Source organism: Phalaenopsis equestris, unplaced genomic scaffold (assembly GCF_001263595.1).
Source record: "Phalaenopsis equestris unplaced genomic scaffold, ASM126359v1 Scaffold000562, whole genome shotgun sequence".
Lineage (NCBI taxonomy): Eukaryota > Viridiplantae > Streptophyta > Magnoliopsida > Asparagales > Orchidaceae > Phalaenopsis > Phalaenopsis equestris.
This window is the reverse complement of record NW_018165002.1, coordinates 220557-234511: the sequence shown is the minus strand read 5'-3', so window position 1 is coordinate 234511 and position 13955 is coordinate 220557.

Genomic DNA, 13955 nt, shown 5'->3' with positions numbered 1-13955 from the left:
TCGTAAGCTTTTTCTAAATCAATAAAAATCAAATGTAGATTCTCCTTATTATCTCTGAACTTCTCCATCAAACCTCTCAATAAATGTATAGCTTCCATAGTAGACCTGCCAGGCATAAATCCAAATTGATTATGAGAAATCTTTGTAATACGTCTTAACCTATGTTCAATTACCCTCTCCCATAATTTTAAAGTATGACACATCAACTTAATTCCTCTATAATTTGCACACTCTTGTGCATCCCCTTTATTCTTAAAAATGGGGATCAAAATACTCTTCCTCCACTCCTCAGGCATCTTTTTAGTTTTTAAAATAATATTAAAGAGTTTAGTAAGCCAAGAAACTCCCAAATCTCCCAAATATTTCCACACTTCAATTGGGATATCATCAGGTCCTACAGACTTTCCATCCTTAATTTTCTTTAAAGCCTCTTCAACTTTTTTTTGCTAATGCGACGGAAAAAATGAAATGTTTTATTATTATTCACGATATTAAGATCACTAAGGTTGATCGTATTTTCAGAAACTTCATTAAAAAGTTTATCAAAGTAACTCACCCACCTATGTTGAATATCTTTTTTTAATTTTCTCCAGTTCTCTAAGCTTTTACTTTTAAACCAATTTTTGTAACATAACTTCTTATGTTTTATCTTTTCTTGCACATTATTATTCCACCACCAACTATTTTTATTTGTAAATATTTTTCCCTTTGATTCTCCAAGAACATCTTTTGCTACATGTTTAATAGCGTTTGTTACTTTATCCCACATCACATTTGCTTCTTCATGAATATCCCAAATTTTGAAATCTTGAATTTTACTCATAAAATTAATTTTATTTGTATCTTTTAAGTTTCTCCATCTAATTCTGCAATGATGAGTCCTAGTATTTTTTATTTTACAACTCTTAATCTTAAAATCTAAAACTAATAAACGATGTTGGGTATTTAAATTTTCACTTGGAATGACTTTACAATCTTTACAATCACGACGATCTCTTCTTCTCATAAGAAAATAATCAATTTGTGTTTTATTAGATCCACTCTTATAAGTAATAAGATGTTCATCCCTTTTCTTGAATAAAGTATTAGTAATAACAAAATCAAACGCTAAAACAAAATCTAAAATAGCTCTACATTCTTCATTAGTTACTCCAAAACTGTAGCCATCATGAATATTTCTAAAATCTTCTACCACTCTACCGACATGTCCATTTAAATCTTCTAAGTCATTCCAAAATTTATCTTTAGACCCTGTATCTAAATCTACTTGAGGAGCATAAGCACTTATAATATTAAAAAAATTAGTATCAATGATAATCTTAAGGGCTATAATTCTATCACCAACTCTATTAATTTTTACAACATTATATTTCAAACTCTTATCTATAATTATACCTACACCATTTCTAGTGTGACTCTTATCAGAATACCAAAGTTTAAAACTTAAATTATCAATCTCTTTAGACTTTTCTCCAACCCACTTAGTTTCTTGAATACATAATATATTAATTTTTCTATGAATCATAATATCAATTAATTCCATTAATTTACCATTGAGAGTGCCTATATTCCAAGATCCTATCCTAATATTAGTTTCATTAGTTTCATGGACTAACTTCTTCACCCGCATTTGCCCGTAATGTAGGAACCCTTGCTTATTTAACACTACACCCGGGCGCCGGTGTAGCGGCCCTTCCACACTTTTCACTGTATTCAGGCTATACAGCGCGTCGCTTCCAGGGGACGCCCTAGCACTTACACAATGATCAAAAGGATTCATATCATGATTTTTTTCGACAAGTTTTACGCTGGTTCTCGACTACCTAACGCAACCCGGGCTTGGGACCGGCAACGGCAGTGTTTGCTCTAGGGTATAGATAGCAAAAATTTTGCAAGCCAACTCTTAGATCTTCGTCAGAAGTAGCTTTTTGTTCTTTTTTTAGGCAATTACATACATACCACCCAATTCTTATGTATTTACATATCTAACTCCTAAACTTTGCCTTTTTACATTTATACTGCTCAAAGTTATCATATCACATAAAAAAATGCACCATTTTAATTTTTAAAATTCAATACACCTTTCTTTGCATAGGTGGCATATAAGTAAAAATTAAATTTTAATTGTTAGATATGTAAATACATTGGAATTGTGTGCTGTATATGTAAATCTTCCTTTTTTTAATTGTTTGAAGCGAAATCTGCAACTCTATTTCTTCCACAGGGTTTATAGCATTCAATATTCTGCTGTGAATGATTTTTTGTTTTTTCTTGATAATACAGGTCTGGAACTACTTACTCTCTTGCACATTTTTCACAGGATTATAGACAAGTTTTTTAATTTGACTAATGTTTTTGCTCTTAACTTGTGAAATAGAGCAAAGAAATTAAGAAAATAATTCCGGAACCTTATATTAGCGTTATGATCTCAAAGTGTTTACTTGAGGATGTTTTAGTAAGTGCTCTTATTCCAATTAAGTTTAGTCCAATATTTATATTTTTGTATTGTTTATTAAATGAGAATTTGGAACATCAATACTCAAAAGTATGTGTGCTTTTATGCATTGTTGTCTATTTATAGTTCTGTGCAACTCCAGCCTTAACAAAGGTAAGTTCTTAGGGAAAATGAGGCAATCACACTACAACAAAAAAGCCTTAATCTCACTAAGAGGGGTCGGCTACATGAATCATGTTTCTTCATTGCGTCCTAGTTAGTGTCATATTTTCATTTAGTTCTAATAAATTAAGATCATTTTTTATACAATAAGCCCAAGTCTTCCTAGGTCTACCTCTGCCTTTCTTAACATAAGTCAAATCTAAAACATTTACTCTCCTAATCGGATCATCAGATGGTCGACGCTTAATATGAATGAACCATCAAAGACGACTTTCTCTAATTTTGTTTGTCACAGGAGCTACACCAACCCTATCACAGATATATTCATTTTGCATTGTCTCTAAGTGTAAAGCCACTCATCCACCTAATCATTCTCATCTCGACAACACTTAGTATTATGCTTCTCTTTTAAAGGCCAACATTCAGCGCCATAGAGCATTGCAGGTCTCACCACTGACTTATAAAATTTTTCTTTCAGTTTAAGCGGTACTTTTCTATCACACAAAAGGCCGGAAGTATTCCTCCACTTCAACCAAACAACTTGAATTCTACTATTAACATCCCCATCTATATCACCATTGCTTTGAACAACAGACCCGAGATATTTAAATCATCCACACCTTTTAATAATTTGATCACCCAGTTACACTTTTGTCACTAGAGCTACTACTACTAAAATTACATTTCATGTATTCAGTTTTAGTTCTATTCAAATGAAGGCCTTTAGACTCCAATGTAGACCCCATAATTCAAGTTTTTCTTGGGTTTTTTCTCTTCTCTTATCCACGAGAAGGATATCGTCAACAAAAAGCATACATCGAGGTACATCCTCCTGTAAATGTCCAGTAAGACCATCCATAACTAAAGCAAAAATATATAAGCTTAAAGCCGATCCTTGATGTATGGTTCGTTTAGGGCAGCTTGTGTTTATCTAGATAAGTCGTTTATCTGGAAACGCGGACCGCAGGGTTCAACCCGCAGTCCGAGACTAATATAAAAAATCAACTGGGTTTTCGGATAAGATGCTCAAACGCAGTTTCCAAACGGTGAGATGACGTTTTCAAAACGCCGCCGCAGAGGATAAGCTGCCCCAAACGGAGCCGTAATCAAACAGAAATAGGAAAATAATTGGTCAATCCTCCTTCCGTTCCGTTCGAACACAAGTAACAGTAACAGCTTTAGTATACATATCTTTAATGACTTGAATATAAGTCATATCAACACCTTTTTTCTCAAGAACTCTCCAAAGGATATCTCTTGGCACCTTTTCATAAGCTTTTTCTAAATCAATAAAATTAAATGTAGATTCTCCTTATTATCTCTGAACTTCTCCGTCAAACTTCTCAATAAATGTATAGCTTTCGTAGTAGACCTGTCCGACATAAATCCAAATTGATTATAAGAAATCTTTGTAATACGTCTTAACCTATGTTCAATTACCCTCTCCCATAATTTTAAAGTATGACACATCAACTTAATTCCTCAATAATTTGCACACTTTTGTGCATCCTCTTTATTCTTAAAACCTTTATTCTTAAAAAGGGGACCAAAATACTTTTCCTCCACTCCTCCTACATCTTTTTAGTTTTTAAACTAATATTAAAGAGTTTAGTAAGCCAAGAAACTCTCAAATCTTTTAAACATTTCCATACTTTAATTGGGATTTTATCAGGTCCTATAGACTTTCCACCATTAGTTTTCTTTAAAGTCTAATCATCATCTTTTTTATTAATGCGACGGTAAAAATGAAATGTTTTATTATTATTAAGGATATTAAGTTCACTAAGGTCAATCATATTTTCATAAACTTCATTAAAAATTTTATCAAAATAACTCATCCACCTATGTTGAATATCTTTTTCTAAGAAAATACTTTTTTATTTTCATCTTTACTAAGAAAATACTTTTTTATTTTCATCTTTAATACACTTTACTTAAGTTAAATCTTTACTTTTCTTTTCTCTTTGTTTGACTAGTTTGTTCATATATTTTTCACCCTCCTTAGTATATAATCTGTTATAAAGGTCATTGAAAGCATAATTTTTAGCGTTGCATATTGTTCTTTTAGACTCCCAGCGGGTCGTTTGATATTTTTCTCAGTTTTCTAAGCTTTTATATTTAACCCAATTTTTATAACATAACTTCTTATATTTTATCTTTTCTTGCACATTATTATTTCACCACCAACTATTTTTATTTAAATAATTTTTTTCTTTTAATTCTCCAAATATATATTTTCCTACTTGTTTAATAGTGTTTGTTACTTTATCCCACATAGCATTTGTTTCATCATGTACATCCCAAATTTTGAAAACTTGAATTTTACTCATAAAAATAATTTTATTTGTGTTTTTTAGGTTCTCCCATCTAATTCTACGATGATGAGTCCTAGTATTTGAGTAATTCTACGATGATGAGTCCTAGTATTCTTTATTTTACAATTCTTCATTTTAAAATCTAGAATTAATAAACGATGTTGGGTGCTACAATCTCGACGATCTCTTATTCTCATAAGAAAAGAATCTATTTATGTTTTATTGGATTCATTCTTATAAGTAATAAGATGCTCATTTCTTTTCTTGAATATAATATTAGTAATAACAAAATCATACGCTAAAGCAAAATCTAAAATAGATCTATCTTCTTCATTAGTCACTCCAAAACCGTAGTCACCATGAGTATTTCTGAAGTTATTATTTCTAAAATCTTCTACCTCTCTATCTACGTGTTCATTTAAATCTCCTCTGATAAAAATTCTTTCTTCAAGAGATATCATTTGTATTAAGTCTTCTAAGTCATTCCAGAATTTATCTTTATATTCTATATCTAAACCTACATGAGAAGCATAAGCACTTATAATATTAAAAATCTTAGTATTCTTAGTATCAATGAAATTTTAAGGGCTATAATTCTATCTCCAACTCTATTAATTTTACAACATTATCTTTCAAATTCTTATATATAATTACACCTATATCATTTCTAGTGTGACTCTTACCAGAATACCAAAGTTTAAAACCCATCAATTTTATCAATCTTCTTAGTTTTTTCTCCAACCCATTTAGTTTCTTGAATACATAAGATATTAATCTTTCTATGAATCATAATATCAACTAATTCCATTAATTTACCATTGAGAGTACATATATTTCAAGATCCTATCCTAATATTAATTTTATTAGTTTTATAGCCTAACTTTTTACCCGCATCTGTCCTTAATTTGAGAACTTTTGCTTATTTGACATTATACCCCGGTGCCAGTGTAGCGGCCCTTGCACATTTTTCTATGTATTCAGGCTATACAACTTTTCACTTCTAAGAGGCGCCCTAATATTGACACAAAGATCAAAATAATTCATGTCATGATTTATTTTGACAAGTTTTACGCTGGCTGTCAACTGCCTAACACAGCCCTTCACTTTTCACATCCGGGCTTAGGACCGGCAATGACAGTGTTACGATCACACTAGTTTAGATAATCTGAGAATGACTTGCCTGGATGTCTTAACACCATGGATAATGTTTATCAATTTAAAGATGTTTATATGAGGCATCACTTCAAGTTTTGAGATTAATAAAACTTTCTATATTAAGGTTGCACTAAGTTTTGCTTGAGAATGGTACTATACTCCATTGCTGCGTTTGTAATGGTTGTTGAGCAGGTGGATTGATAATTTGATATTAATCGATTGGGAAATTTACATACATAACACACAACTCTTTTGTCTTTACATATCTAACACTGAAAGTTAAATTTTTACACTCGCAGCCACCTTGGTGTCATAAATTTATGCATGTAAAGGCGTATTTCACTTTTCCAAAAGGTAGTTAATGATGATATTTTTGATTTTATGTTGAAGATTTGAGTGGTATGCTTGTAAATATGATTGTTTAGGTGTTAGATATGTAAATACATAAGAATTGTGTGCTGTTTATGTAGATGCCCCTAGAAGATACCCTTAACTTTACAGTTTGTATAATAAAAGATGTTAAGTTTTGTGAAATATAGGAAATGATGCTTTATAGCTTTTGATGCATGGATGTTTTGGAATTTGACATTTTGGGTAGCATATGTTCATTAGATTGGGATTGAACTCTACTTTGAATTATGATCCTATCCTCAATAATGCCTTCCCCTTGCCTAAGGACTATGTTATATTTATATAAATTTAATTACGGGGCAATAATTAAGTTGTTCATGCACAAGTTGAGCTTGGAAAAATATGAATTCTAGATGGATATAGCAAAATAAGTTTGAATTAATTATAAAATGATTAGATGAGAAAGCCTATAAAAATATAATCTATTGAAAATGTATTTGTTGATATTAGAAATTGGGTGATTTGGGAATTCTGAACATAGATGTATTTTTTGGGTGATTTGAGAATACTTAAGATAGTTTGAGTTTGATAGATGTACTAATACGATGGGTACATAACTTTTATGAGTAATTTTAAGGAAAATAGATAGACCATATCATACACGAATAAAAATCATACAAAAATTTAGGGGCCCTTTTAATGTAAAACAAAGTATTTACATCAAATTTCTGCGCTTTGGGATCAGTTTGAATTTAGTTTTTTCTTTAGGTTTCGTTCGGGGTGGCGGTGGCACCTCACCGCAGTGTTTTTTATTTGGCAAAATAGCATTTTGCTCGTTCTTTCAAAAAATTGCAGTTGAAAGATGTGTTTTGCCATCAGATCTAGCTAAGTGTGGTGACTGCTAGAAAGCTGCGGTTTGATTTTCTTTAAAAATAGTTATAATAGTCATTGTAGTTTTTTAAACAGCAACTTCTTTTGTAGCAACTTCACTGCTACATCTTCATGTAGCTGCAGCTGCCCCGTACAGACCTTTAGTTTCATTCATATTTCGAAATGAAGTAAAAGTTTTATGCATCCAAATTGGCTGCATTTATTTTTACTTGTGTTTACGTCACATTATATCTGTTTTCATATACATTTAAGTTATGTACTCAAATTGCATTGTTTAAAAGATAAAACCTCCGACATACATATTGAAAAATCTAGACATCTTAGAGCATCCTTCTTTAACTACAAAGTTTATGGGAGACAGATTGTGTCTGCGTTTAATTTGCAAAGAAAAGAAAGAGCATTGCAGGTACAGAGGTATTGCTTGTCACAAAATACAATTCTGCGCATTTTACCTGCAGTTCTTCTCTTTACTGGATTCTCTGTTTCCTTGCTGGTTCTGATCTTTCATCTTCTTTCTCAGTAATTGTCTGTAGTTTTGATTTTAAAAGTTTTGTTTTACTGTTAGGAATTCCAGTTAAGCAGACTGTAAACCTCAGTGATTATTGCTACTTTTACTAACTTTTTTAAAGCCAAATACACCTTTGTTTATAACAACAGTGCTACAAATTTAAATATCAAACTTTAGGTATTAGATATGTAAGTACATAAGGATTATGTGGGATGTATTTATATTTCCCTATAAAAAAAAGAGAGCTATGGATGTTAGTAATAGAAGGCTGGGAATGTTCTTTGACAAATGCAAAATGTAGTAGATATGCAATTTTCAATTATATAGGGACAAATTTATAAATATGCAATAACAGTATATTATTGCTAAAGCAAGCCTTAATTAGGAAAAAAAACATTACGTTCGAACGTCCGGATGCTCAGTCGTAGGCCTCCACAACACCAACCGATGAGGTATATTGCGAAGTAGTGGTTGGTGGTTGGCCGTCCGGACGCAATATTTGTTCCTTCATTGGGGGGTCAAGCTTGCTTGGGACATAGCATTCTGCGTAGGATTTAGAGGAGGGTGAGCGGACATACGTACAAGATAAAATCACTTTACTTTCAGATTTTAGGGTTGGCTTTGCAGTTATAGAATAATTAAGACGACAACAACAACAACAAAACTTGTATACCACTAAGTGGGATTGGCTATATGAATCATTTTTCTCCATTGCGTCCAATTTAGTGTCATATTTTCATTTAATTCTAATAAATTAAAATCATTTCTTGTACAATATGCCCAAGCCTTCTTTAGGTTTACCTCTGCCTTTTTTAACATAAGTCGAATCTAAAACATCTACTCTCCTAAATGGATCATCTGGTGGTCGACGGTTAATGTGACCAAACCATCTAAAATGAATCTCTAATTTTGTCTGTCACTGGAGCTACACCAGCCCTATCACGAGTATATTCATTTCGCAATTTTTCTCTAAGAGTAAAATCACTCATCCACCCAATCATTCGCATCTCGGCAGCACTTAACTTAGTTATATGCTTCTCTTTTAAAGGCCAACATTCAACGCCATAGCACATTGCAGGTCTCACCACCATCTTATAAAAATTTCCTTTTAGTCTAAGGAGTACTTTTCTTTCACGCTACAGGCCCAAAGCATTCCTCCACTTCAACCAAACAACATGAATTCTACTAATAACATCCCCATCTGACCCGAGATATCTAAAGGGTTCTCACCTTTTAATAATTCGATCACCCATAGTTACAATTCTGTCACTGGAGCTACTACTGCTACTAAAATTACATTCCATGCATTCAGTTTTAGTTCTACTCAAACGAAGGTCTTTATACTTCAATGTAGACCTCTATAATTCAAGTTGTACAAGGTACATCCTCCTGAAGTTGTATGTATTAAAATCTAAGATATAAAGATGTTAGTTAAATATAAGATCAAAAATTTTATGTCAACAAATTATTTGACAAGGTTTTACGGAACAATTTAATTATAATTTTTAGGAATCCAATGTCCAAGATTAATTGGACTAAATAACTATGAATAAAAGGGATGTACAAAATAACATAATTATAGAATATTTTCTTAAATGTTTTTATGTTCTAGAAGAAATTGAGCCTTGATTTTTCAAATTATTCAATGTTTGGCGCATGCAATATATGTTGAACACATCATTTATAAGTTCGGTTAAAACTTTAATAAATTGTAAATTGATAGAAATATGTGTATTGAACAAGGGCTGTCAAAAAAGCTCGTTGTTCGTGAACAGCTTGTGTTCGGCTCGTTCGTTAAGTGAATGAGCCGACACGAGCAAGTTTTTAAAGCTCGAATCATAAAGGAGTCGAACACGAACAGCTCTTTGTTCGTTCGTATTCAGCTCGTTTTAGCTTGAAATAAAAAATATATATATAATTATTTATATAATAATGTACTTGTGGTTAATGTCTTTTTTTGCATATATTTGATTTAAGTTCGAATCTAGCACTTTACATCTATTTTTTTCAATTTAATTTTAAGGAGTCAATTTCGAGCCGAAGTCAATTTAGAGCCGAACACCAACACGAATATTTAAATCGAGCCGAACACGAACACACTGTTCACGAGCCGATTTCGAACACGAGCCGATTTCGAACAAGAGCAGTTTCGAACGAGCAGAACACGAGCCAAGTCTGAGCGCGCTCGAGCTCGGCTCGTTTACAACCCTATATCGAACATGTGTTGGTGTTTAAGTGAAATAAAAATGAATAGAGTGATGAAATTTTGGAAGAATTGAAGATTGAACATATGCTTTTAATTTTGAAAGAGATAATTAAAAAATATATATAACAATTAATTTATTTAGATTTAGATTTTATGATTTTATTTTTTAATTCTTTTGTACAAGAATAAATATTATCAATTATATGAATTGAGTTGTTTGAACTTCATATTTATTTAATTTTTGTAATTATTAAATCATAAAATTAAATTAATATTCATTAATCAATTTCGTTTTAGAGCTGCTTACAAAAATAGCTGAATTGAGGATCAGTGAGAAATCTAATAAAATAATATAAATTTTAGAACAATGAAGAAAATATTTAGATGATATAAAGTTTAAATTAGTGGACAAAATTGAGTGTGTATGTATTTTAATGAAGCAATTATTATTCCATGTTACTAGAAGTTAAAATGATAACATGTAATTTGTTTAAATGAGAATATATTTGGGACTTGAAAAGGTAAACTTTTTAAAAGGTTTTTTTCAAAAAATTGTAGCTAAAATCTGTATTTTCTCATCGGTCTTGTCTATGTGCGGTGGCAGTTTTTTAGCTGCGATATGATTTTTTCAAAAAAAAAAAATTATAATAGTCACCGTAATCTTTTGAATACTAGATATATTTTTCAGTTATTTCATAACTATTTTTTAATAAGTTGCAGTTGCCCCAAACAGATCCTCAATCTTGGATTAAAGGCGAACAGCATCAATGCAGAAAGTTAATGTGAGGATGGGTGAAATTTCATTCTTTCTAGAAAACAAAATTATGAGATAAAAATGATATTTTATTTGTAAATAAGATGTCAATCTTATTCTTCAAAAAAATAATAATAATAATAATATTCTCAATATGATTTTAAAGGATTAACAATGTTGTGTCCAAGCAATAATCTATTGAATATCTCAAACATTTTGAGATAGGGGATAGACCAACCAGACGTGCGAGACACGAGTCCTGTAAGACTCGAGCCCCCTGCTCTTTCTTACGCGGTTGAATATCTCAAACATTTTGAGGCAGGGGGTGGGAGATGCCCAAAATCTTAATTTCTTAATGGATGACACAAATTTAACATGTCATTAACCAAATTTCAAGGTTTTATTTTAGATTATAATTTAAGATAAATGCAACTTCAAGAGGATTTGGCCATTGTGGCCTTTCCTATGTTATTACCTCAAACAAAAGTAATAAGATATGGGGCATTTACATACATACAACACACTTCTTATATATTTACATATATAACACCTAAAATTGTTAGAACTAAAAAAATCACATTCAATTTTGAGAGAAATAAGCCATAGATTAGCGGAAGCGTACCGGAATCCATTAGATCGATTGCACAAGATATGATCTTTCAATCTGCAGATTTTCCAAATTTTCCTTAGTTTCTTGTTGATGGGGTGCAAGAAAAGGGATGTGTCTCTCTGCAAATTGGGGACCATCACCCTTTGAAGTAACTACCAGACGGTTACAAAAAAGTTTTGCTTAATTCTAATTCTGCCCCTCATCAAATTAGAATTTGCACTTATGGTATCCACATTATAATATCATGACAAATGTGTCCAAAGTCATAAACTTAATTCTAAATTAGACCACAATAATTTTGACTTATTTAATGATGACCCAATACATTTATTAATTACATTGTAATCCCAAAATTAATCCAACAATCTCCCCCTGGACTACATATGTATAAGATAAATGTGTCAACCTTAGTGCACCCAAAATTTTGTCATCATTATTATGAAGACACATTACAATCTCGTCCATTAATTATATCAATACAGGATCAAAGCTGTCTTCGTTGTATCTATCACAACTAAACCCATCAATGGTCACATATATCAATATAATCAAATGACATAGATCAATCATGAATGTGTGGAATGAAAATTACATGCAAGGTAGTCTGTCCATGTCAATTTTCAACTGGTCCTACTTTACTTAAGTGAGATCGAACCTTAACTGTATAGAGTGCACTGAACTGAATGAAATACCTCATTTCTGATCAGAAAATATCCAAATATATCTTGTACACAAAATAAAACATAAAACTATAAAACACAAGTTAACAAACTCCCACTGAATCTAAATTCCCTCAAGCTCTATAACACCCATATGAGCAGTATGCTCATGAAAGACCCTGGGTATCAGAGCCTTTGTAAGGGGGTCCGCAATCATGGAGTTTGTTCCTAAATGCTCTATGTGAATCTGGCCACTCTGTACTCTGTCCTTCACAACAAGAAATTTGATGACAATATGCTTTGACTTGGTTGAGCTCATGTTGTTATTGGAATACAATACAGTTGATTTATTGTCACAAAACAACTTGAGTGGTCTTTCAATTCCTTCCATAATACGCAGCCCAGTGACAAAATTTCTCAGCCATATACCATGGTTGGATGCCTCATAACATGCTACGTACTCTGCTGTCATGGTGGATGAAGCTATGAGTGTTTGTTTTGCACTCCTCCAGGATATAGCTCCACCACTTAACAGAAAAATGTAGCCTAATGTGGATCTTCTGATGTCTTGGCATCCAGCAAAATCAGAGTCAGAATACCCAATGATCTCCAAATAGTCTGATCTCCTATATGTAAGCATGTAATCTTTTGTTCTCCTTAAGTATCTCATAACCCTTTTGGCTGCTTTCCAATGATCCATTCCTGGGTTGCTTAAGTATCTGCCTAAAACTCCAACAATGTACGCAATATCTGGTCGCGTACAAACTTGAGCATACATTAGACTCCCTACAGCTGAAGCATAAGGAATCTTTTGCATTTCTTGAATCTCAAGGTTTCCTTTTGGGCACTGATTGAGACTGAACTTGTCTCCTTTAGCGACAGGGGTGTCAATTGGTCTACAATTCTGCATGCCAAATCTTTTAAGCACTTTATCAATATAGCTTCTTTGTGACAATCCAAGAATACACTGAGAACGATCTCGGTGAATCTGAATTCCTAAAACAAATGAGGCATCACCAAGATCTTTCATCTCGAAATTAATTGATAGAAATCTCTTGGTTTCGTGCAACATGCCTATATCATTTGTGGCAAGCAATATGTCGTCCACATACAAAATCAGAAAAATATGCTTTCTCCCACTAAATTTATGATACACACAATCATCAAATGCATTCATTTCAAAACCAAACGATAGAATCACTTGATGAAATTTGTGATACCATTGACGGGAAGCTTGTTTAAGCCCATAAATAGATTTTGTCAGTTTGCAAACCATATTCTTTGGATCTCCCGACACAAAGTTTTCTGGTTGCACCATATAGATTGTTTCATCAATGTCTCCATTGAGAAATGCGGTCTTAACATCCATTTGATGAAGCTCCATATCATAATGAGCAACAAGTGCCATGATTGTTCTAAAAGAGTCCTTCATTGAAACCGGAGAAAAGGTCTCTTTATAGTAAATCCCTTCTTTATAGTGCTACACGGCGAGCTTTATACCTCTCCACATTACCCTTTGAATCCCGTTTGGTTTTAAAAATCCATTTGCATCCTATGGGTTTCTTTCCTTCTAGCAATGGGACAAGTTCCCAAACTTTATTTTCTTGCATAGACTTATACTCCTCATTCATTGCTTCAATCCATTTTTCTGAATTGGAACTTTGTATAGCTTGACGAAAGTTGATAGGATCATCTTCCATCATACTATTATTTTCCTCATGTTCCTGAAGAAATACAATATAATCATCTGAAATAGTATTTCTCCTTTCCCTAGTGGATCGACGCAAAAGCACTTGTTCTTGAGCTTGTCCTTGAGGTTGTTGAATTTGTTCCTCAAGGGGTTGATTAACAATGTCTTGTTCTGGATTAGCAACTTGATCAATGACAGG